At 36.9% G+C, this 21,903-nt stretch overlaps 2 protein-coding genes and 1 non-coding gene across 18 annotated transcripts in view; 1 reads left to right on the top strand and 2 right to left on the bottom strand.

Annotated features, from left to right (window-relative positions):
* The window catches only part of R3HDM1 (R3H domain containing 1), a 195,761-nt gene extending 181,435 nt beyond the window's left edge, over window positions 1-14,326 (bottom strand). For 8 of the 15 annotated variants that reach the window (XM_048214544.2, XM_048214547.2, XM_048214550.2 and 5 more), the window contains exon 1: window positions 13,639-13,815. The gene's annotated coding sequence lies outside the window, so the exon portion shown is untranslated. Of the gene's footprint in view, window positions 1-13,638; window positions 13,863-14,152 lie in introns of those variants that run through there. The other 7 variants (XM_044388238.3, XM_048214543.2, XM_048214549.2 and 4 more) reach the window with 4 other exon arrangements.
* Window positions 14,304-21,903, top strand: part of ZRANB3 (zinc finger RANBP2-type containing 3) — a 302,241-nt gene continuing 294,641 nt past the window's right edge. Inside the window, exon 1 of one of the 2 annotated variants that reach the window (XM_026510087.4) lies at window positions 14,304-14,752. The gene's annotated coding sequence lies outside the window, so the exon portion shown is untranslated. The remainder of the gene's footprint in view (window positions 14,753-21,903) is intronic. The other variant, XR_008960724.1, reaches the window with a different exon arrangement.
* Window positions 21,656-21,762, bottom strand: LOC113263528 (U6 spliceosomal RNA). Its single transcript, XR_003319248.1, has one exon. It is a non-coding gene; the product is annotated as a U6 spliceosomal RNA (small nuclear RNA).

Below are 21,903 nucleotides of genomic sequence, written 5' to 3'. Positions count from 1 at the left end.
CACAAGCAGGGGGAGTGGGAGAGGAAGAAGCAGGCTCATAGCGGAGGAGCCTGATGTGGGGCTCGATCCCATAACACCGGGATCACGCCCTGAGCCGAAGGCAGACGCCTAAGGACTGCGCCATCCAGGCGCCCTTAACATTCAATTTCTTAATTAGCCCACTCTTAGTAGCTCAGACTCAGTTATAATGTAGTTATAAATACTAGCACTTGAGTCAAGAGGGAAGGTCCTTTAAGTACATAAATAATTAGTTTTAAGCAAGTAACACTATAACGTATAGAAGAACAAAGTATGGGGTTTGATTGTAGTAAGTACGACAAGCTATCTTGAAATATTCTCCAATAAACTTGCCTCCATTAATTTCTGGGGCTAAAAAAAAAGCATATTAACTGACCTGATTAATTCCTTTATACTTGGTATAGTATAAAGGTAGACTTGCAGTTTAGAGATGTGTGGTGAAGTCTTGGCTGGGCCGTTAATTTAGTATCTTTGAAGCAGAGGATGCCAGGTGAAGAGTTGTGAAGGAAATGAGATCAAGACAAGAATGCCCGTATTCTTTTTTTTTAAAAAAGATTTTATTTGAGAGAGAAAGTGAGAGAAAGAGAGAGCACAAGTAGGGGGAGGGGCAGACGGAGAGGGAGAAGCAGACTCCCCGCTGAGCAGGGAGTCCCTGAACATGGGGCTCCATCACAGGACCCTGGGACCACGACCTGAACCGAAGGCAGACACTTAACCAACTGAGCCACCCAGGCGCCCCTAGAATGCCTGTATTCTTTATTACAGGATTTTATGATAGGATACGTAAAAACAATTCAATTAATGGTTACCGGACCAGCAACTTTCACTTGGTTTTCTATTGTGCATTTAGAAGGGTAAATAAAGCCCATGTAATCCTTGGAACTTCATATATTTAATTAAAAAGACCACTGATTGAGACTCTTGCCCTTTCTCTTTCTTTCTTTCTTTCTTTCTTTCTTTCTTTCTTTCTTTCTTTCTTTCTTTCTTTTCTTTTTCTTTCAGATTTCATTTGTAAGTAATCTCTACATCGACTGTGGGGGGGCTCGAACTTACAATCCCAAAATCAAGAATGGCATGCTCTAGTAAGTGAGCTGGCCAGGTGCCCCTTGCTCCTCCTTTTTCATAGCTCATTCATCCTGTCCTATCTTTAAGTAAATGTGTCCAGAGACAAGGGGAAAGAAGAGAAGAATAAGTAGGTGGAGGAGAAATCAAGAAAAGGAAATGGAAGCTGCAGCCATTTATAATACGGAAATTTTGACTCTAATGGATTTCCACTAAGTCATGAGCTTCTTGAAAGCAGAGGTTATGTCTTCAAGGACAGAAGCAATTTATTTAGTAGTCATTTCTGTGATCTTAGTGGAATTTTCACAAGCAAGAACATCAATTATCCCTTATCTCAGTACCAGCATTTCTTTAAGCATTTTCACAAATGCCACATAAACCAAGAGAAAATGACATGAGAAAAGATGAATAAGTCCTTTCTAAAATTAAAGTATAGGTGTTATATGCCCATAAAGTCCAAGTAGACATTAGCAGTATTTAACATTTAAATCAATCCTCTTAAACTGTTGCCTATTTTATTTACTGGGTTTTCCATTTCAGTAGTAACATAAATGCTACTGAAACGTTGTGTAGCAGCTGCATATAGTTCTCAGAAAAGCCATAAAATAATTTTCATATGACACAAACACAGCCTGAACAGTAGACTACAAAAGACACTACTCTCTTTTTGTTTTAATTAAATTTCAAAATCAGCATTCATTAGGCATAACATTAACACTCACAAAAAGCCATGGAATGTGTACACTGAAACATTATACCAGGGTAACCCTTTTGTGTAATGTAATATGGCAACCAGAAAATTTCATTCTTAATTTACTATTAAAAAAACAAAACTTTAAAGCTAGAAAAGACCCTCTAGATCATGTATATACGATTTTAAAATTGGGTCTTTAAAATTCCAAAAACAATTACTAGTAGAAGTAACGATCTTTATTAAAAAATGGGCAAAATACACAGTACTCCTGCATAGTAGACACAAAACATAACTCAAAAGGTCATGCCTCTCTAGATTTAGGGTGATTCATGTAAAAGTTGATTAATGTCAAATTAACATATTCCTAAAAACGTCTACGTCTAAAATTCAATGACTTTATGTGCTGAAATGCTAACTTCTAGGAAAGACAATTAAACACCCAATTACCTAAAATCAGCCAATGGACTAGGAAACACAGGTTTATCCTAATATTTCAATAAGAATGTTCAAAACTTTAAAAAAGGGGGATGACTTTATGGGGTGCTTGGCTGGCTTAATCAGTAGAGCATGTGACTCTTGATCTGGGGGTTGTGAGTTTAAGCCCCATATGGGGTGTAGAGATTATTTTTTTTTTAATGGGGATGATTTTAAATAATCTTCCTACTTGCTTTTTTTTTTTTTTTAAGATTTTATTTATTTATTTGACAGAGATAGAGACAGCCAGTGAAAGAGGGAACACAAGCAGGGGGAGTGGGAGAGGAAGAAGCAGGCTCATAGCAGAGGAGCCTGATGTGGGTCTAGATCCCAGAACGCTGGGATAATGCCCTGAGCCGAAGGCAGACGCTTAACCGCTGTGCCACCCAGGCGCCCCCTTACTTGCTCTTTGTATAGCAAGAAATAAAAAAGCATGACAATATTCTCAGCTAAGTTGTTTCTTAATTTTGTATTAACAAAAATCCAAGATCTAGGAAAAGAATGGCAGAAAGAAATAAACAAATGGATTTTTGTGCTGTACATTGCATGTTAGCAGGTGTTTCTAATTTGAAGATTTAAAACTTATTCTCAAATACTCTTGTGAGTCAAACAGCTTTATTTATAATAGATAAAAAGCAGAAACAGCACACAGGTGGCAATCGACAGAATAGAAAAACGAATTGCACATTTATACAATAAAATACTATTCTGCAGTAAAAAAGCAACTATTCATTCATACATGCAACAACATGGATAAATGTGAAAAACATGCTGAGTTAAAGAAGCCTTACACAAAAGAGCACATATTGTCTGATTCCATTTATGTAAGTCCTACCACAGGAAAATACATGATGAAAAAGAATCAAAACTTTTGGTCGTTGTTTAATGGTGTGATGGTAATGTTCTATATCTTGACAGACACATGAGTCTATGTATACAATTTGTTGAAAATTACTGAATGTTAGGTTCCTGATTTATGCATTTTCTCTATGTATATTTACCCATTAAAAATAATCAAATACTGATCTCTAGTTAATTACATGCATGCTAAAGTGTTCAGGAGTGAAGTATACTGATCTTTGAAATTTATTTTGAAATTTGTCAAAAAAAATGAGATGGACTGACATAGAATAAAGCAAACAGAGCAAAATGTTAATAACTGTAGAAATGAGTCATCTATCAAATTTTGTTTATGCTTGGAAAACTTCAGCAGCAGATTTCTCAAAAGCAACCCAGATGCTAGAAGACACCAGCGACATGTAGAGGTACAACGGGAAAACGACTCTGAAGTTAGCATTCTATACCCTCCATCAGGTATGATGGCAGAATAAAGACTTCTAAAGGCATCTGAGGTCTGAAAAGGTTTACTTCTCAAGCAACCTTTTTAAGGAAAATAGCTCAGGCTATAACCTAGCAAAATGAGAGAGAGGAAGGATCCACAGAAGCCAGCGAACAGTTGACTCAACCTCAAAGAGCAGAAGGGAAGTCCCAGGATGAGGGCAAGAAACAAGAGTCCAAGAGAAAATCTCTGAGGTAAAGAGGCCTCCAGGAAACAGACTGAATAACTTTGAGGATATGCTGATGGTACCTTACTGCTTGTCAATCAGATAAAAAGACAATTAGAAACTCCAGGATAAATTTTTAAAACTTATAGAAAATCCATGCTTCCAATGTGTAAGAAAACAATGTCACATGGTTTTGATAAACTGATGGGAGCATAAAGAAGAATGCATTTGATTTTTGGTGCTAAGTACATTCTAGCTCTCTTCAAGAGACTCCTGAATGCAAATAAGATAGTAGACAAGGGAATGATAATCAATTACAGATCCACTGTACTATTTGATTTTTATGTGCAATGCACTGTTTTGATTTTTAAAAAAGCTTTTAAAAAGTACAAACTTTCCAAAAAGTTCATTTTAGAAAAGCAGTGAGTTTTAAACTGGTTCAGTTTTTATCTCAGTCAAAAAGTAAAGCTTACAATCTGTTGAGTGTATTAAATAATATAAAATGTTTTTTAAAATTTTAATTTATTTTTTCCTTTTTTTAGTGAAATATTTTTGACTTCAAAAGACACACAAGTTGGCAAAAATTACCCGAGTTAAAAAAACCAAAACACTTAATTCTGAGCATATTTTTCAAATCAACTTATCAAAATGATTTAAATATAGTTTTAAAAACTGCCCTTCAAAACATTTCTTTTTTTTTTTTTTTTTTTTTTTTTAAAGATTTTATTTATTTATTCATTCGACAGAGATAGAGACAGCCAGCGAGAGAGGGAACACAAGCAGGGGGAGTGGGAGAGGAAGAAGCAGGCTCATAGCAGAGGAGCCTGACGTGGGGCTCGATCCCATAACGCCGGGATCATGCCCTGAGCCGAAGGCAGACGCTTAACCGCTGTGCCACCCAGGCGCCCCCAAAACATTTCTTTCCTGTGATTGTACCACCTTGTGTAAGATAAAAACCTAAAGCCAGAAAGTGATATCATTATGGTCTAGCTGCCTGGTTTTGTGACAAGATCTAATGCACTTTGAGGACTAGATGGAGTTTCTCAGCCAGTAATAATATGGAATACAACCTGGTAAGTCTAAGGAGAGTGCTAAACACCCAGAGGGAATCAAATGGGGAGACACATACCTACTGAGGACATTTACGAGTTACTTCTCCTTTCCCTTTTCCCCCTTAATAGGACAACTAGGCCAAGCCGGAGGGTATTACACCTGGGCAGGTAAAGTTTCCCGTCCTTACCCACACCTCAGTTTCTACTCTCTGGGGGCACTACTTTTTGACTGGGATATTTTTGACATGGATATTGATGCACCTTTATGATTAAGATTTCAATTATGCTCTCCTCCTCCAACTGGACTTCCTCTCCTCTAACTATGCCCTTCCACCATACATCAAAAAAAAAAAAAAAAAAGATCTATATATACACACACACACAAATATAAACATACAAATCTACACTGATATGGACACATCTGTATATATATTATATATCCGTATCTATGACTATATACCTGAAGATGCTGAAACAAAGAAATACAGAGACAAGAAGTCCCTTTGAAATGTACTCCTGTCACAAGAATAGTTCAAGCAAAGGCTAAATGACTGTCTGCCTGATTTCTCTGTCCTATCAGATCCCCACAATAGCTGGCTTGAAAGCCAGGAGCCAGGCATCTCTATCCCCTTGTCCTCATTCTAATACCCCCTGGAAGAAGAAAGGAAATGAAAAGCAGATAACTTTAGGACAAGCTGCCCAGGTGACTGCCACTGGACTTGATCCCTGAGAACTACTGAGGTTGGACCAGATGAATTCTCACATTCCAACATAAAGATGTGCTTACCGCTCTATGTAAATGCAGGTAAGTTTGTTTAAGAAATAGTACTGCATCTTTTGGTTTAGCACTGAAAAGACAAGAAATCCTCGATAAGTGAAGATTAAAGATTTGGGTTTAGACTTTGCAAATGTCCCTTAAAATCCAGTACATTTGGCATTAAGAAGCTCTACAGTGGAAATGATTCGTTTGGCTAAAAATATGCACAGTTGATAGTCCCAGAACCACACCTCAAAGTGTTCTTAATGTACTTGTTCCTTTAAATGCTGTCTTCAGGACCACGCTCCTGAACATCAGTAAACAAGTAGAACTTCCATCTCCATCGCCTCCATTTCAGGGCCTTTGTACTTTGTACCTTCTACCTGGAATGTTCTTCCCTTCCATATCTCACGGCTGTTCCCTTACTTCATTCAAGTGTTTGCTCAAATGTCAAGAGGTCTTTCCTGGTCACCCTGTCTCACATAGACCCTACACCTCATTCCGTCAGTCCTTAAGCTCTCAACTTGCTTTTGTTTTCATTGCAATTATTTCTATATTTCTATCTGACATTATATTTTATATATATTTCATCTCTTCGTCTCACCACAAGAAAATGAGATCTAGGGGGGCAAGGGCATTCTCTGTTTTACAAAACCAGTGGAGGATACAAAGTAAGTTTTCAATAAATACTTGCTGATGAATTTTCATGTCCTATATAGCAACAATCAATTAACGTTATTTAGCTTTGCAGATAAATGCAAAGTTAAACTTACCACTCTAATGATATAGAGTTTTAGTGGCAAGGGTTTTTTCTTTTTTTAGAATATTATATATGATTCGGTTCAGTATTATAGAATCCTTAAAGATTTGGAGTCATTTATACTTCAATTTTATTAATTTTAACAGGGAAAATACATGCTAAAGAACCATTCTTTAATTTAAGGCAGACTTTTTTTGTTTGTTTGTTTGTTTTTTGCAGTTTCCTTCATTCTTCAACATTAATAGCAGGACTGGAGTGAGTGACAAATGGTCTTAAAGGAGGCATCAATTTTACTCCCTCATTTCTGATAAATTCTTTTACCTTCTTTGTTGACCCTTCTCTTTCCTTCTTACCATGATTTGTAACTAAAAGGAATGATAATAAAAGACTGTATGAATAAAACTCCACTCTTAAGTAAATACTACTACAATGAACCAAATTTACATAAAGGTTACCATGCTGTGGTATGTAAACTTTCAGCGGAAAAAAAATTAGCTAATCCCATACAATAGACAGAGGTGGACAAGCATAAATGAAAAAGAACAAGAATCGATTCTTTGGTGGTTTCTATATACCCCAAACCTTGCAGGCATGATTTGTTTCCTCCCTTCAAAGTATGGCGTCATTATCCCCATTTTACAGACGAAGAAACAGATTGAAAGGCTAAGTTACTTGCTCAAAATCATATCAGTTCTTCAGTGGCAGACTTGTGATATTTAATCAAGTCTTTAAGTTTCCAAACATATATTTCTTTCTACTGGACAAGCTGTTTTCAAAGGGTGGTTCAAGAACCACTGTCGATCAAGATCCTTTCAAAGGGTCCATGAGGTCCCTCACTTTTCTTCTGAATATTGGTTTGTGGCCAAACTGTCTTCTTATATTTCAACCAAAATCACATGTCCTATCAGAGTGAATGCAAAAACAGATATAAGAACCCAGCTATCTTCTGATAAGTCAGATATTAAGGAGATTTGCAAAAATGTAAAACAATCCCATTCTTCTTGCTATTTTTGAATTCTGAAAAGTTATTTTTCATAAAAATATGGCATTTATATTAACATGCAATGAGTGTACTATTCTTTTTAAATGAATCTTAACACATGAATGAATCTTACACATGAATCTTAACACACTCTCATTCAATACTGTTAAAAATGGTAATATTCCCCAAATTGCCAAACTGACCTATGTGTTTGACACAATTTGTATCAAAGATCCAAGCTGGCTTCTGGCAAGCTAATCTTAAACAACATAAAGAAATAAAAGGGACCCAGAATAGCCAAAACAATCCTGAAAAAGCCAAGCTGGAGGACTCAAGTCCCAATTTCAAAACTTGTTACAAAGTTACATAATCAAACAGTGTGGTACTACTGGTCTAGTGATAGACCTATAAATCAATGTAACAGAATTTAGAGTTGAGAAATAAGGTCCTACATTTATGGTCAGCAAAGGAACTAAGACAATTCAACAGGGAAAGAACAGTGTTTTCAACAAATAGTGTAGAGATAAAAATAATACCCACATGTAAAAGAATGAATTTGGACCCCCTACCTCATACCACACACAAAAATTAACTCCAAACGGATCAAGGTCATCCATATCACAAAAAATGTATCCTCCCCAACTTGTTGGTCTACACTTTTCACCCCCTCACATTACTCTCCAATTGCTTTAGAACATTTAGTATTTTTGTATTAAAATGTGTAGGGTCATACAGTAAACACAGTGTAACTTAACAAGCACTTACATCACTTTCTTCCCCCAAATGATTTATTTGCTGGTTCTGTGTGTCTTTACAAAACGATAACGTCTTTTATTTTATCTTACAGATAGTCAATAGGTTTAATATATAAACATCTGGTTAAATAATGAATACATAGCCTCTTGATAAAATCTTTTTATTGCAACTGGAAAATGAACAATATAGATAACTAATGTCAGATTCTTTTTAGTTTATATGAAGAGGGGTTGAAAACTGAAAGGGCAGCAAGCCTTTATAAAAGGAGAATGAAGAAAGAATTGCCATTTAGGGAAAACAAGGCATATAAAATGAAAACAGAAACTGCACCTTAGATATGTTTGATGTAGAGGTATTTCTGTTGTGCTCAGATGCACGTGAACTTGACTTGGAAAAACTAACACAAATGAACAACATAAAATGTATGAATGGTATTTTAAAGGGTATTTGCTTAACATTATACTTTTTTTCAATACTATACAGGAACATATATGTAAATATCGGGGGGTTTTTGTATTTAATTATTTTTCAAATAATTATACATTCATAGGAAGTTGCAAAAAAATAGTATAAAAAGCTCCCATGTACTCTTCACTCAGTTTCCCCTAATGATAGCATTATGTAAATAAAGTTCAACATCAAAAGCAGGGACTGACATTGATATACAACCTTATTCAGATTTTGCCAGTTTTACATGCACTCATTTGTCTGTTTCTTTTTCTTTTTTTTAAGAGAGGGAGAGTGCACGCATATGCTCAAGTGCTCCTGCGTGGGTAGGGTGGAGGGGCAGAGGGAGAGAATCTTAAGCAGGCTCCACGCCCAGTGCAGAGCCTGACTCCAGGCTCCATCTTACCACCCTGAGATCATGACCTGTGCCAAAATCTAGAGTCAGACACAACCAACTGAGCTACCTAAGTGTCCCCATTTGTCTGTGTTTCTATGCAATGTAGATATAGGTAGTCTCCATACAATCAAGATACAGAGCCGTTCCATTACTACAAAGATCCCTCATGCTACCCCTTTATATTTACAACCATCCTGCTCCCTCAAACCCCATCTCTAACACCTGACAACCACTAATCTGTGCTCTATCTCTATAATTTGACATTTTGAGAATGTTATATAAATGAGACCACATGGTTGTCCCATTTTAAAATTGTTTTTTTCACTTGGTGTAATTACTTTAAGATCCACCTAAGTTGCTTTATCAATGTTTTGTTCCTTTTTATTGCTGCATAGTATTCCATGGTATGGATATAGAATAGTTTAACCATTCACTCAAGGAAGGGACTTGGGTTGTTACCAGCAAAAAGATACTATTTTTAAACATTGCAATTCTGTAGTAAGCATTTCTCCCAAGAGCACTTTAAAAATGAGGGCCTTATGTTCATTTAAGTCCTTGCTTTGCATACATTTACAGTTTTTTTCCCCACATTAAACCTTTCTTTTCTAATTAAATTCCATAGCTTCCCTCTCTATTGAGAAACAAATCATCAAGGTAAATCTGCAGTTAAACTTCCAGCTCAGACTATAAGGTGATATACCGGTTATGGAATTTCTTTCAAGCAGAAGAAAGGTTAGTGAAGTTAACTGTACAACTAGCCCACTAAATTAATTTTTATCTGTCATTGATAAAACTAGAGTTGGGAGAAGTCAAATCAAAGTACTTTAAACTCTTAGGCAAGATGATATCAAATTATTGCCCTTCAAGGAGAAAGGTCATGAATAAAAACATATGTAACTTATTTTTACTTAATTTCTTTTCGAGAGAAAGTACTTTTAGGGAGTTGTATATGAAATACTAGTCAAGCAGGCTATAAGAACAACCATTTAAACATGCTATATAGTTTAGTATTTATGAAATAAGAAGGCACAAAAACCTCATGATTTGCTTAGAGAAGTGAGCGTACAGGTAGAAGTTTTTTTTTTTTTTTAAGTTACAAATCTACAATTCAGAAGACAAAGAGAACAACAAAGATCATAAGTACAGGCTTTCAAAACTCATGGGAAAAAAATTTAAGTTAATAGGCACATGTAGAGACTAAGAAGGTAAGAAGAGGCAAAAATTTCAAGGACAAAATCTGGGAAAAAACCAAACTGTTGGAAAATAAGACACAGAACTAGCTTTGAGTCAGGATTAAATAACTCACGTCTTATTTCAACCATCACCCAATGACTAACCGAATTAAATTCTGAAAAAGAAATACACATGCTTACATCTTATCAGGTACAAACAAATTTGCTTAATTTAGATAACATATCCTTATTTGGAAAGCAAAGTTAACTTAATAAAATTTCGTTTCATTTTACGATTTGATTCTTTGCACATGTCTGTATTACTAGTAAACATGAGATTTCACAGGATCAAATGCAAGACTATTTTACTTTTTTAGGAAAAATTACTATTACACTGAGAAAAAACTGACATGCTCTTTATGTAGCTTAGTTATCTTAAATTACAAGTTATAAATAATAAGTTATCATCACTGTATACAAGTGTGACTACAAAGACAAGAGTATAGATTCTATGATTTGGAGCTACAAGAGCCATTTGAAAAGTTGACTGCTATTTGAGCCACACCTCTTTGACACACAGACTGTCAAGAGTATTTACAATAGATCATGAAAGTGTTAAGAGTGAAATTTTCTAATCTAAATAGCAACAATATATTATAAATCCATTAAGTCTTAAGTGTTTATTATTGTAACATTTTCAAGAACGGAGAAAATAAAACCTTTAACTCTCAGTGCTCCTCTATTTCTGTGGAATTAAAACTTAACATCAACTCAAATGCATATAATTAGGTATTCTAAAGTGCCAGTACTAGAAAATCTTTTTTTATATGTCAAGGCATGGCAGTGCATTTCTTCTGCAAAATTTTTGAATAAGTTTATTTCAATTTTATAAAATATTCTACTGCTGCTGCCATGTAACGCTCCCCAAAGGAGCATCCAATCGTACTGGGTTCGTTCACTGTTCAGCATAAGGTACAGCTGCCCTGAACCCTGTCCAGGCCTTACTGTCAGAAGACTTCATAATAATACTTTTCATGTTAAACTTTAATCTGTCTACTGGGACAAACTCAAAAGGCACTATTATGTGTGAAGACCAATACATTTTCAAAAGTGCCTGAAAAGAGAAAGAACAATGTGTCTGGGATGTTGTTTCACAGAAAAGAAAAACTCAAGTACTGATAAGTACTGAGAATAAAAAACAGCAACAAAACTGCAGTCAGCCTATGGCCATAATGAATTCAAATGACTTACTTAACTCTTGTTTTAAAGAGGTGCTTGTGAGTAGCCTGATAGCACAGTGAATATGGCTAGCAACAGTATATACCTTGAAGCACCTATCAGCTAACTAAAATCTAAAAGATTTTACAATAATTTATCACTACAACAATTTACCGCATACTTTTATTCCAAATAATTCATTTGAAATATATTCCAAACACAGGGATTTTAAAGCAAAATTAAAAACCTTCTATAAAATCAACAACTCTTCAGTATCTGATTACTAGTTTCCCACATACCTTTTACTCTGAAAATGGCTAGCAGCAAACTTCACCAATTTAAGCTCCTATATAAATGAAAACTCCCATAGTACTCCTGTCATAACAGAGCAAGTTCTGAGTCTGCAACATCTTGTGTATGTAAATAACTCATTCTCTCACGATGCATTAATAAGTTAATATTTAATAATACATAATAAGTATTAAACACAATAGTAGGAGCTTTATATACTTCATCTCTAATCCTCACAACTCCAAGAGTTAAGCGCTATCATCCCAATTTTATACATGAAGAAACTGAGCTGAAGCTCACAGAAGGGTCCCACCACTAATAAACAGAATGTAAAAGCCTCCTATATTTTCATCAGCCCTTTCTGTACATAAAGTATATGAGATCTGAGAGTATCAATTCTATAACTTATCAATTAACCAACAAGTTTTAGAAAATGCTAAGCTGAATGATACATGAATATATATACACAAATCAGTGCTTTGTGGAGAGCTGAGCGAATTTACCTTTCAGGGTTATGTTTCATTTTTTTAGCACACATCCATACTTCTTCCAGACCCTGAATCTCGGATCTATGTAATTCTGAATGCAAGTGTATTAGAATATGTAAGATCATTAAGCCAGTAGGTTCTCCTTAGACCCTGAAGAAATGGTCTACCACATAGGCAAAACTCTGATTTTTTCTTCAGAACCCAAGTTTGCTTAACAAGTTAAGCCTCAGAAGTGAGCCTAAAATTTTACCTTTGATATAGCCATGTCTACTACGAACGACAGAATCCATTAAAGGATATACTCACCCACGCAAAAAAAAAAAACAACAAAAAACCAAAACCAGCCAAAAAAAACCCCCACAAGGTGTGAAAAGACGAGTTCCTTCCTAATCAATGCGTGAGGAAAAAGCATTCGCTCCCAAATATGCCAAATTTTATTAAATTGAAGCATGCCCAATTACTCTAGTTACACGGCTGACTATATAAAATATTACATGGATTTTACGCTTTCAAATATTACAACTAGGTTAGCTTCCAGTTAGACTTTAACCACCTTTTCATTACTCAAAAGTTCTTGTAATCAATGACACCTAAGCTAACAGCAAAGGGTTTCTTCAGATTTACAATTAGGCAAACTATAACCATGGATATTTAGATCTATACACACATATTTTCTAGGACATCATAGCAGAAAAATCATCTGCTATTTCCTAAGCCTTACTTTTACTTAACTTGCTATCCAGGACAATTACATACGGGACAAGATAGCCTCAACTATTCGTTTCTACATAAAAGCAAGCTCAAAAAGCAGAGGCACTCTCCTCTGCACCTAGTTACAAAAAACGAGAACAAAAAAACTTCAAAAACAGGTTTGAGCCTAAGGCTCAACCATAAGGTGTGTAAATCTGACCCCCGAGGTCCGTGGCACTGACAGTCATTCAACTTTCTTTTCAATAATCCCATTGTGCTTTTTCTGGTACCACAGGCAAGATATGCCCACATTTCACCAACGGGTCGGAATGCTTTATTTCCTTTCTGAAAATTCTCCCGGTGCAAGGCGGGGGGCCGAGGCGTGGGGTGGGCCGGGGAGCCCGAGGCACCCGGGCCAGCCACCCGAGAGAGCAGAACCACGCACGGCACCCGCTCCTGGCAGGCCTGCAGTGGCTGGTTCCCGAGTCCCTGGGGCTGCAAGAGCAGCAAGCAGCAGCCATGGCAGGGACTCAGGAACCTTTCCCCTGCCTCCTCCGCTAGGCCTCGAGGGGTTTGCTTTTCACATGGCCCCCGGGTGGGGGCGGTGGGCACAAGGTAGTGGATGCAGCTGCAGCGGCGGGCCAGGCGAGCCGGGCTCCCTCGGAACCCGACCTCCCGGCGGGCTGGCAGCAGCAGCACCTCGGCGGGGGCCTGGCTGGAGCGCCGATGGCTCGGCGGGGAAGGCCACCTTCTCACACACATCTCTCCCCTGCCTGCCTCCTTCTCCGTTAGCGCTACCGGTTGGCGGGCGGGGGAGGGGAGCGAGGCGCGTTATTCCCGGGGAGCTGGAGGGGGGAGGGGAGGGCATCTCTTACCCGCGTTACTGAGGAGGAGGAGGAGGAGGAGGCGGTTGGAGCGCGGCGCGGCAGGGCGACGGCGGGGCTGGGTGGGTGCAAGTAAGAGTCTTACGAAAGGGAATTAACCCCATCACCAGCCCGGACACCGGCTCCAGCGGCAGCCGCGGCTGGCAGAATCCCGCCCCTTCCCACCACGCACCAGCCCCACCTCTTCGTTCTCTTTGAGGGGCAGTCCACAAATCATAGGTTATACATCCTCCGAGTGACATGAGAATCATCCAATCAGACCCGAACAAATTGCCTTCTCTCCACCCCTTTATCTCCTCCCGGGCCGCGGGAGAGCCGTGCCAAATCTTCCTCCACCCTCAAGGGAAAAAGAACCAATCGGTGATAAGTAACCGCCCTTGAAGGACGCAAAGGACAACCAATGGTAAAACTAAGAGGACAGCCATTTTGCCCACTTGTAAAAAAGCCACCTTTTCCCACGAGTTGGGAGCCTGAGGTGGAGGAGTTCTGTGGAGTTTTTACTGACCTGGAGATATTGGAAAGACAACCATATTTCTTCAGGGAATATTTATAGAGCTTCCTTGGAGTGAATAAACATTCTTATCCTCCATGTCGGGGGAAGTGAGGAATGCGGCTTAAGGGCTTGGCTCCTCCCTTTAGCGGTAACGGGTTCTAAGCCGAACACCTGGTTTCTCCAGCTTCAGTGAGGGAAGGCGGGGTTACTGCGCTGTTCGGCCTGCAGGGGACTACATTTCCCAATCTTCTTTGCCCCCGCCGCTGTCCTTTCCTCCCTTTAGTTCCCGTCGGGCCTGACGGGAATTGTAGTTCCTGGGAGAGACCCATGGCACTTCGTTGGCCAATGAGAGGGGACAAACGATTTGGAGTTTGGGGCGGGGAATCAGTTGCAAGCGTGTGGCGAATCCTTTTCAACACCCTAGTAGAAGAGGGAGGCATAAAAGAAAAGGGTAGTTAGAGAAGAGTTTTCACAGAACCCCCCAGGGGTTTTAGATTCTTGGCATTTGAACTCTCTTACTTTCAGTTTGTCCCTTTGAAGTCATTTCCGCCTTGGGGCGGACGCAAGCCAAACCTGTGGCGGGAGTTGGAGATTCTGCAGCGAATACACCAGGTGTGGCTTTCGGAGTGGCGTGGCGGGCAAGTTTGTAGTTTCTTTCGAGAGCGATAGGAAGTTGAACTGCATGTAATTGTGTTTTAAGAAAGTGTGGGTGAAATGGGATGGCGGTAGTTTCCAAGTCCAGAATGCCATTCTCTACCCCTAGTCTTCAATCCCAGAGTCCCATTTTTCCTATCTTATGACTTGCTCACTATTAGACTGCACCCGTGTATTTTTGGAGGGTGCCTCTAATGTTTTTAGCCGCTTTGCTTACATGAAGCATGGCTTCAGGTCGTCTGTTTGACTAAAAATGGCCTTAGAAGTTCTGAGCTAACAACTCCCTCATTTACAAACACACTACTAAGGACTGGTTGGAAGGAAATAAGCTACGGAAGGGTGCAGGGTTAATAATAAAAAATGGTCCATCACCATTTTTTTTTTTTTTTTAGTAAAGCATCAGTGTTGTGGGACCAACAGTCAAGGCATTACCTTTTTTTTTTTTGTAATTTTTTATTTTAATTCAAGTTTGTTAACATAGTAGTATTAGTTTCAGGTGTACAATATAGAGCTCTTGTTTTCTTAATGCAGTTGGAATTTTCAGTATAATTTTGCAGTGTAGTTTTCTATAGATGCTTAGTTTTTTGTTGTTGTTGTGTCCTGCGTTCTTCAAGTCAAGAAATAGTGACTGTGGCCATCATTTTATTGTGTTTCTTCAGCCAGGAATGATAGTGCTTTAAGTAGATTTTTCTTGAAACAATCTGCAAGTATTGCTATGTGACATTTATAATTGAAGAAATTGGTGTTCAGTGACATTCATTAAGACTTTAAGGCCTTGATCAGTAAATTTTGGAACTGAGATTCATATCCAGGTCTGTCTCATTTATGATCTCTTACTCCCTACTCATCTTCTCAAATATTTATTAATTCCCCAATATGTGCTATACATGCATAGGGAGAGAGAAATGTAAAATTCCGTTCTAGAATTCTGGAACAAACGGTGGCAGTCACTTCTTTTTGAAGTATTCTCTGTCACATACATAGTATGTGGTCATTGCATTTAAAAACAAGGGAACTATAAAAAAGGAAGTCATATGTAATACTGTTTTCCAGAGATATCACCATTTCATTTGGGTGAATATCCTTAAGGATCTATTATAGGTACAGACATTTGCATGAATGCTATCATACTACCTTGATTTTTCGTAAATCTTTTTTTTTTAAATTCAACAATAGGCTGTGGATATGACTGGATATATATTAATATCATTTTTAAAATATCATTTTTGACTGCTATCTGGTATTTCATTGTATGTCTCTAACATAATCAATTCCTACTTGATGGATATTTACATTATTTTTGATTAACTTTTTTGATTGTGGTAAAAGACATAAAACTTACAATCTTAACTGTTTTTAAGTGTATAGTACAGCAGTGTTAAGTATATGTACCTTGTCATTAAACAGATACCTGGAACTTTTTCATTTTGTAAAACTGAAACTGTACTTTTTGTACAACTCCCCTTTTCCCCCTCCCATAGCCCTTGGCATCTACCATTCTACTTTTTTTGAGTTCAACTACTTGAGATAGCTTGTATGAGTGAACTCAAACAGTAGTGCCCTTTCTTTGACTGGCTTATTTGACTTACCATTGCATCCTCAAGTTTCATCCATGTTGTAGTGTATGACTGGATTTCCTTTTTCAAGGCTGAGTAATATTCCAATGTATATGTATATACTACATTTTATTTATTTGTTCCTCTGCCAATAGACATTTAGATTGCTTCTACCTCTTGGCTATTGTGAATAATGCTGCAGCCAGCATGGGTGTGCACATATATCTTCAAGATCCTGTTTTCATTTCTTTTGGATGTATGCCCAGAAGTGGGATTGTTGGGTCAGTTATTAACTTTTAAAAAGAATGCTCTTGTGAACAAATCTTTATATGCTTGTCTGAGTATCCTGTAAATTCAACTTTTTAGAAGTAGGTTATTTAGCCACAAATACTCTATAGTTCCTAAATCGCTCTTCAGAAAGGTTGTGCCCGTTTTCTTTCTTACTAACAGTGTTTGAGAGCACTTACTTGCCATCTTTTATTTCATCCAATCTGATTACAAAAAGTGATTCTTCATTATTTTGTTTGTAATTGAATTCTGTTGAGCATTTTAATACCTTTTAAATAGCTTATTATTATTTATCATAATCTCTTAATAATTTTAAAGGAAGTACTTCTTAGGTTTTTAACTCTCATATATTTTTTGCAAGCCTTGACTCTTATTTTGAAATTTGTCTTTTTAACTTTTAATGCTGTTTTTCCATGAAATACTTTTAATTATTTTACTTTTGAAATCTGCCTTTTTTCTTTATAGTTTCTAGGTTATTTGTGATGCTTATAAATTAGATGATAAAAAATAATATGTATATATAATTTAAAATTTGTTCTTATATTTAATTTTACAATTTATACATCCTTGATTTTGTTTGGACTCTTTTTTTTCATTGTTCTGTCTTCAACTTGAACCACATTATCTTAATTTCTCTAACTTTAGACTATGTTTTGGTATCAAGAAGGTAAAATGTGCTTCCACTCTTCTTTTTTAGGTATTTTCTTGTTATTCTCATATTTTCTTGTTATTCTCATATTTTCTTGTATTTTTTAGATGGATTTTGGTATCATTTTGTCAAAAGTACATCTTGGCACTTCTTTATTTTAATAAAGTACAAGTTTAACATTTAGATACTGAATGCTACTTAATGACAAGGGTTTCATTTCATATTCATAATATAGAATTTATCAGATACAGTCAAGGCTCAGTGGGACTCTCTGTGCTTTGTGAAAACATGTTTTTGTTACGGAATTGGATCTGAAAGGTAGCAGTTTAAGAGCATGTCCAATTTTTAAAAATTATATGATCACTTTTTATTATAAAGGGGCTTGCATTTTACATGTGGTTTCCAGTAGAATCTGATGACTTCTGCCTGATTATTTTTTTAAGAGATTTTATTTATTTATTTATTTGAAAGAGAGAGAGAGAGAGAAAACATGAGCGGGGGGATGGGCAGAGGGAAAAGCAGACTCCCTCCTGAACGGTGAGCCTGATGCGGGACTTGATCCCAGGAGTCTGGGATCATGGTCTGAGCCGAAGGCAGACACTTAACTGGCTGAGCCACCTAGGTGCCCCTTTTGCATACTTATTATAACTATCCCTCTGTACTTCATAGCCTTTTCCAAGTACTTCAAACTTAACATGTCCCCTAAACGTGTTCCTCTTCTCATTTGTTTATTTGATCAAGAAATATTTATTGAGCATCAACTAAGAGAAGTGCTGGCTAATAATCAAGAAAATGGGCTCCAGGCTGCCAAGGTTTGATTCTGGGTTCTGCCATGTACTTTCTGCCATATATTTGTTGGGTGACCTTGTGTAGATTAGTAGCTTAACAATCTGTGCCTTAGTTTTCTTATCTCTAAAATTGAGATAATAAAATACCTACATCGCAGGTCGTTGTAAGGATTAAATGACTTCATATACATAAAACACATGAAATAGTGTCTGTTGATATTGTTTATTGACCTGGCTGATGCTAGCATGCTGAAATAAAATGATAAACAAGACACTTGATTTTATGAAGGCATTCTAATAGGTCCTTGATTTTATGAAGGCATTCTAATAGGAGGGAAAGACAAAATTCAAGTAAATAGATAAAAGGAATTGCTAATTATAATAAGTGCTTTAAGGAAACCAACTGATATTAAGGAAAATGTCAGGGAGTGCATTTGGGAGCTATTGCAGTATTCCAGTTGAGCAGTGATAGCTTTGGATGGCAATGGAACTGGAAAGAAATGGATGCATTTGAGATATGCCCTCGGAATAATTAATAATAAATGGATTTAATTTGGTGGCTCAAGGAGAGGGAGAAATCAAGAGTGAATCCAAGTTGCTGGTTTGAGTAACTTGCATGGTTATACTATTACTGAGAGATTAGACAGGGAGCGCACAAGTTTGGTGGAGAAATAAGACTTTGGTTTTGGACGTTTAGGCTAGAAATGTCTGTGACGTGTCCAAAATGTCAGGTAGGTAATTAAATATAGGAGTCTGAAGCCAAGAAATTATAAATTGTATTACCTGGACTGACTTCTAAAAGGTTGTCCCTGCCTTCACATCTATTCTTCAGTATTTGACAAGGTAATCTTTGTAAACTAGTGGCCTGATTAAAGTCTAAGAAAGGCCCCCGGTTTCTTACAGGGTAAAGTCCAGACTCTTTTTTTCGCATGGCATATGAGAATCTCCCTGACCTGGCCTGTTATTACTTCTTTACCACTTGTCACAAGTATTGTATTTTTTAGCTATACTAAACTGCTTAGGATTTTCTGAAACTTTGTGCTTTTGCAAATAAGGCTTCTTCCTCTCTAAAATATTTTTATCTTGATTGTCCATCTGCAAACCCCGCTCTTCAACTTTCAACTTAAGAGTTGCATCAATATTTAATTTAATAAAGGAGTTCCTGGATGGCTCATTGTTAGGCATCCGACTCTTGATTTTGACTCAGGTCATGATCTCAGGGTCCTGTATGGGGCTCTGTACCCAGTCTGCTTGGGATTCTCTCCCTCTTCTTTTGCCCCACCCCCATCGTGTGCGCGCTCTCTCTCTTTCTCAAATAAATCTTTTAAAAAATATTTAATTTAAGTTCTCTTTTTTACCAAGCATTTTTTTTCTCATAAGTGAAGCCTTCTTTGATTGTTTGCTACCTTACACAGAGCAAACACTTTCGTTATTATATGGTATTCACATACAGACTTTCATAGCGCTTATTACATTGTGTTGCAGTTATTTATTTATAACTCTTATTTCTGCCCTAGATTGGGCTAAAATGTGAGGCTGCAATGGCACAAATTCATCTTTGTATATCTGGTATTTTCTGCAATGCCTGGTACATAATGGGCGCTCAAAAAGTATTTGTCAACTGAGTGATTTTGAGAGGCAGTGTTGTATAATGGCAAAAATTCAGACTTAAAAATTAGAACAATCACAGTTCCAGGTTTAATATAACCATTTGCCAACTGGTAAGAAATTATTTCACATCAATTTTCCTGAACCTCAATTTTCTTGACCTTAATGTGAGGATAATAATACTTTGTGAGTTGTTTTGAGAAATACAAGAGTTTTTTAAAAAATGTCCTCACAGGTCACTCAATAAGTGGGAGGTATTTTATCATTATTCTGAAAACAGTTGCCTGTAGAATGAAAGGTTCTAGTGTCCTTGATTTTAAAGTAATTCGGTATTAGATATGGTAGTTTTTAAAGCCCCATAAATGATTTTTTAAATATTATATAATTCTGTAATTTACTGAAATTAACCTATTATCATTTTAGAATATTCAGTTTTACTGACAAAAAATGTGATTTCCACTTATTTAATTTAGGTTGTAGTTTAACTGACTATTTTTAAATATAGCTACATCAGATATAAACGTAAAGAGAATGTATGCTATTATGAAGGCAATGAATATGTTAAAATTTGAAGTCTTGGTCAGATCTGAAGAGTTTCTGTGACTGAGTATATGACTTTGTATATAATCACTTTGAAAATATTTGAGTAGATAAGTAGACCTCTTCATTGACTACCTTTTGAAACTTATGACAGACTTTTGTTTTATTTTTTTTGTGAATCTGTGGTTTCTGGAATCCAAGTACTTTAAAGCAGAGCTGACCAGTAGACGTCCATATTAACCACTTGCAAGAACTGGCACTTTTTCAAGCCAAATTTATATTTCCAATAAGGAACTTGGAATTATTTATGTTATTACATGATGACATCCCTAGTTGGGAGAGGTATATTCTGAGGTTCCTGGCTTCTAGTCCTCTTCCCTTGCCTCTATCCACCTGCCTTCTATTATTAGTGGGATGGGAGGACAGGAGGAGTGAGTAATCAGATGTTTTATTGTAGGTCCTCCAAGATTTGTTAAGGCATTTCATTGTCACAGCATTTACTGGTTGTATCTATGTAGCCAAATTGCTGTATTACTTGGAACCATTTCCACTGATCATTTTTGTTTGACTAAGATGAATTTATAAAATTTAGTTATCTGGATTAACTGAATTTGATCTTAAATTCAACAGAAGATTTGATTGATATTCTGTAGTAGGAAGAAATTTCCATATATAGGTATACTTTCTATCTTAGAACTCTTTAGGGTGTTTTAATACCCTAATATCCTAATAGGGAGCCTTAATCTGTATTCAATAAACAACCTTCCATCTAATCTTAATCACTAGGCAAACTGTCCCCAATTTCCCTGCTATAACTTGAATTTGACTTACTGTCTGTCTACTTAGGGTGACTTCTGCGTTTGAATGTGTAGCCCAATGGACACAACATGCTAGTTTCTTAGTTTTTGGACTGCTGTGTCTCCTGTGAATTTGATTTCCACACTAGTTCAGCCATGCACGCCTATGGTCCTACTTTATACTTCTTCTTCTTTATGAACTACTTTACCTCTAGACTGTCTGTCTAATCATGGTACCCCTGTCGTTTGAAACTTGGAATATAACAAATAATTTTGAGTGCTTGGTGCCAGGCACTGCTCTAGGTGCATGGAATACACCAAGAAACAAGACAGACAAGAATCTCTGTCCTTTTGGGGCTTATACCCTAGTGGGGAAAGACAAAACCACAGTAGGAAACTAAGTCATACAGTGTCTTAAAAAGTGATAAGTGCTGTCAAGAAAGAAAACGTAGGGAAAGGAAGAGATAATAGGGAGTTGCAATTCTAGTTTGTTTTTTGTTTTTAAAATTTTAAAGTTTTATTCTGAAATAGTTTAAGACATACGGAAAGTCACAAGAATAGTGCCAAGGACTCCCATATGCCCTTGACCCAGAATCACATATTGTTGCCACATTTACTTTAAAATTCTTTCTCTCAAAAATATGTAACACTTCATGAATTTGTGTGTCATACTTGTGCATAGGCCATGCTGATCTTCTCTGTATCGTTCCAATTTTAGTATATATGCTGCTGAAACAAGCGTGAAAGTTGAAATTTTAAGTAAGTTGAAAATTTGATGTTTCAGAAAAAATTCTTGAAGGAATCAAGAGAAGCAGCCATATAGATAATTGGGGGAAGAGTGATACAAGCAGGCACACCGGCTAGTGCAGCGTTCAAAGCAGGA

Source organism: Ursus arctos, unplaced genomic scaffold, assembly GCF_023065955.2.
Source record: "Ursus arctos isolate Adak ecotype North America unplaced genomic scaffold, UrsArc2.0 scaffold_1, whole genome shotgun sequence".
Taxonomy (NCBI): Eukaryota; Metazoa; Chordata; class Mammalia; order Carnivora; family Ursidae; genus Ursus; species Ursus arctos.
This window is presented reverse-complemented; position numbering and strand designations above follow the sequence as displayed.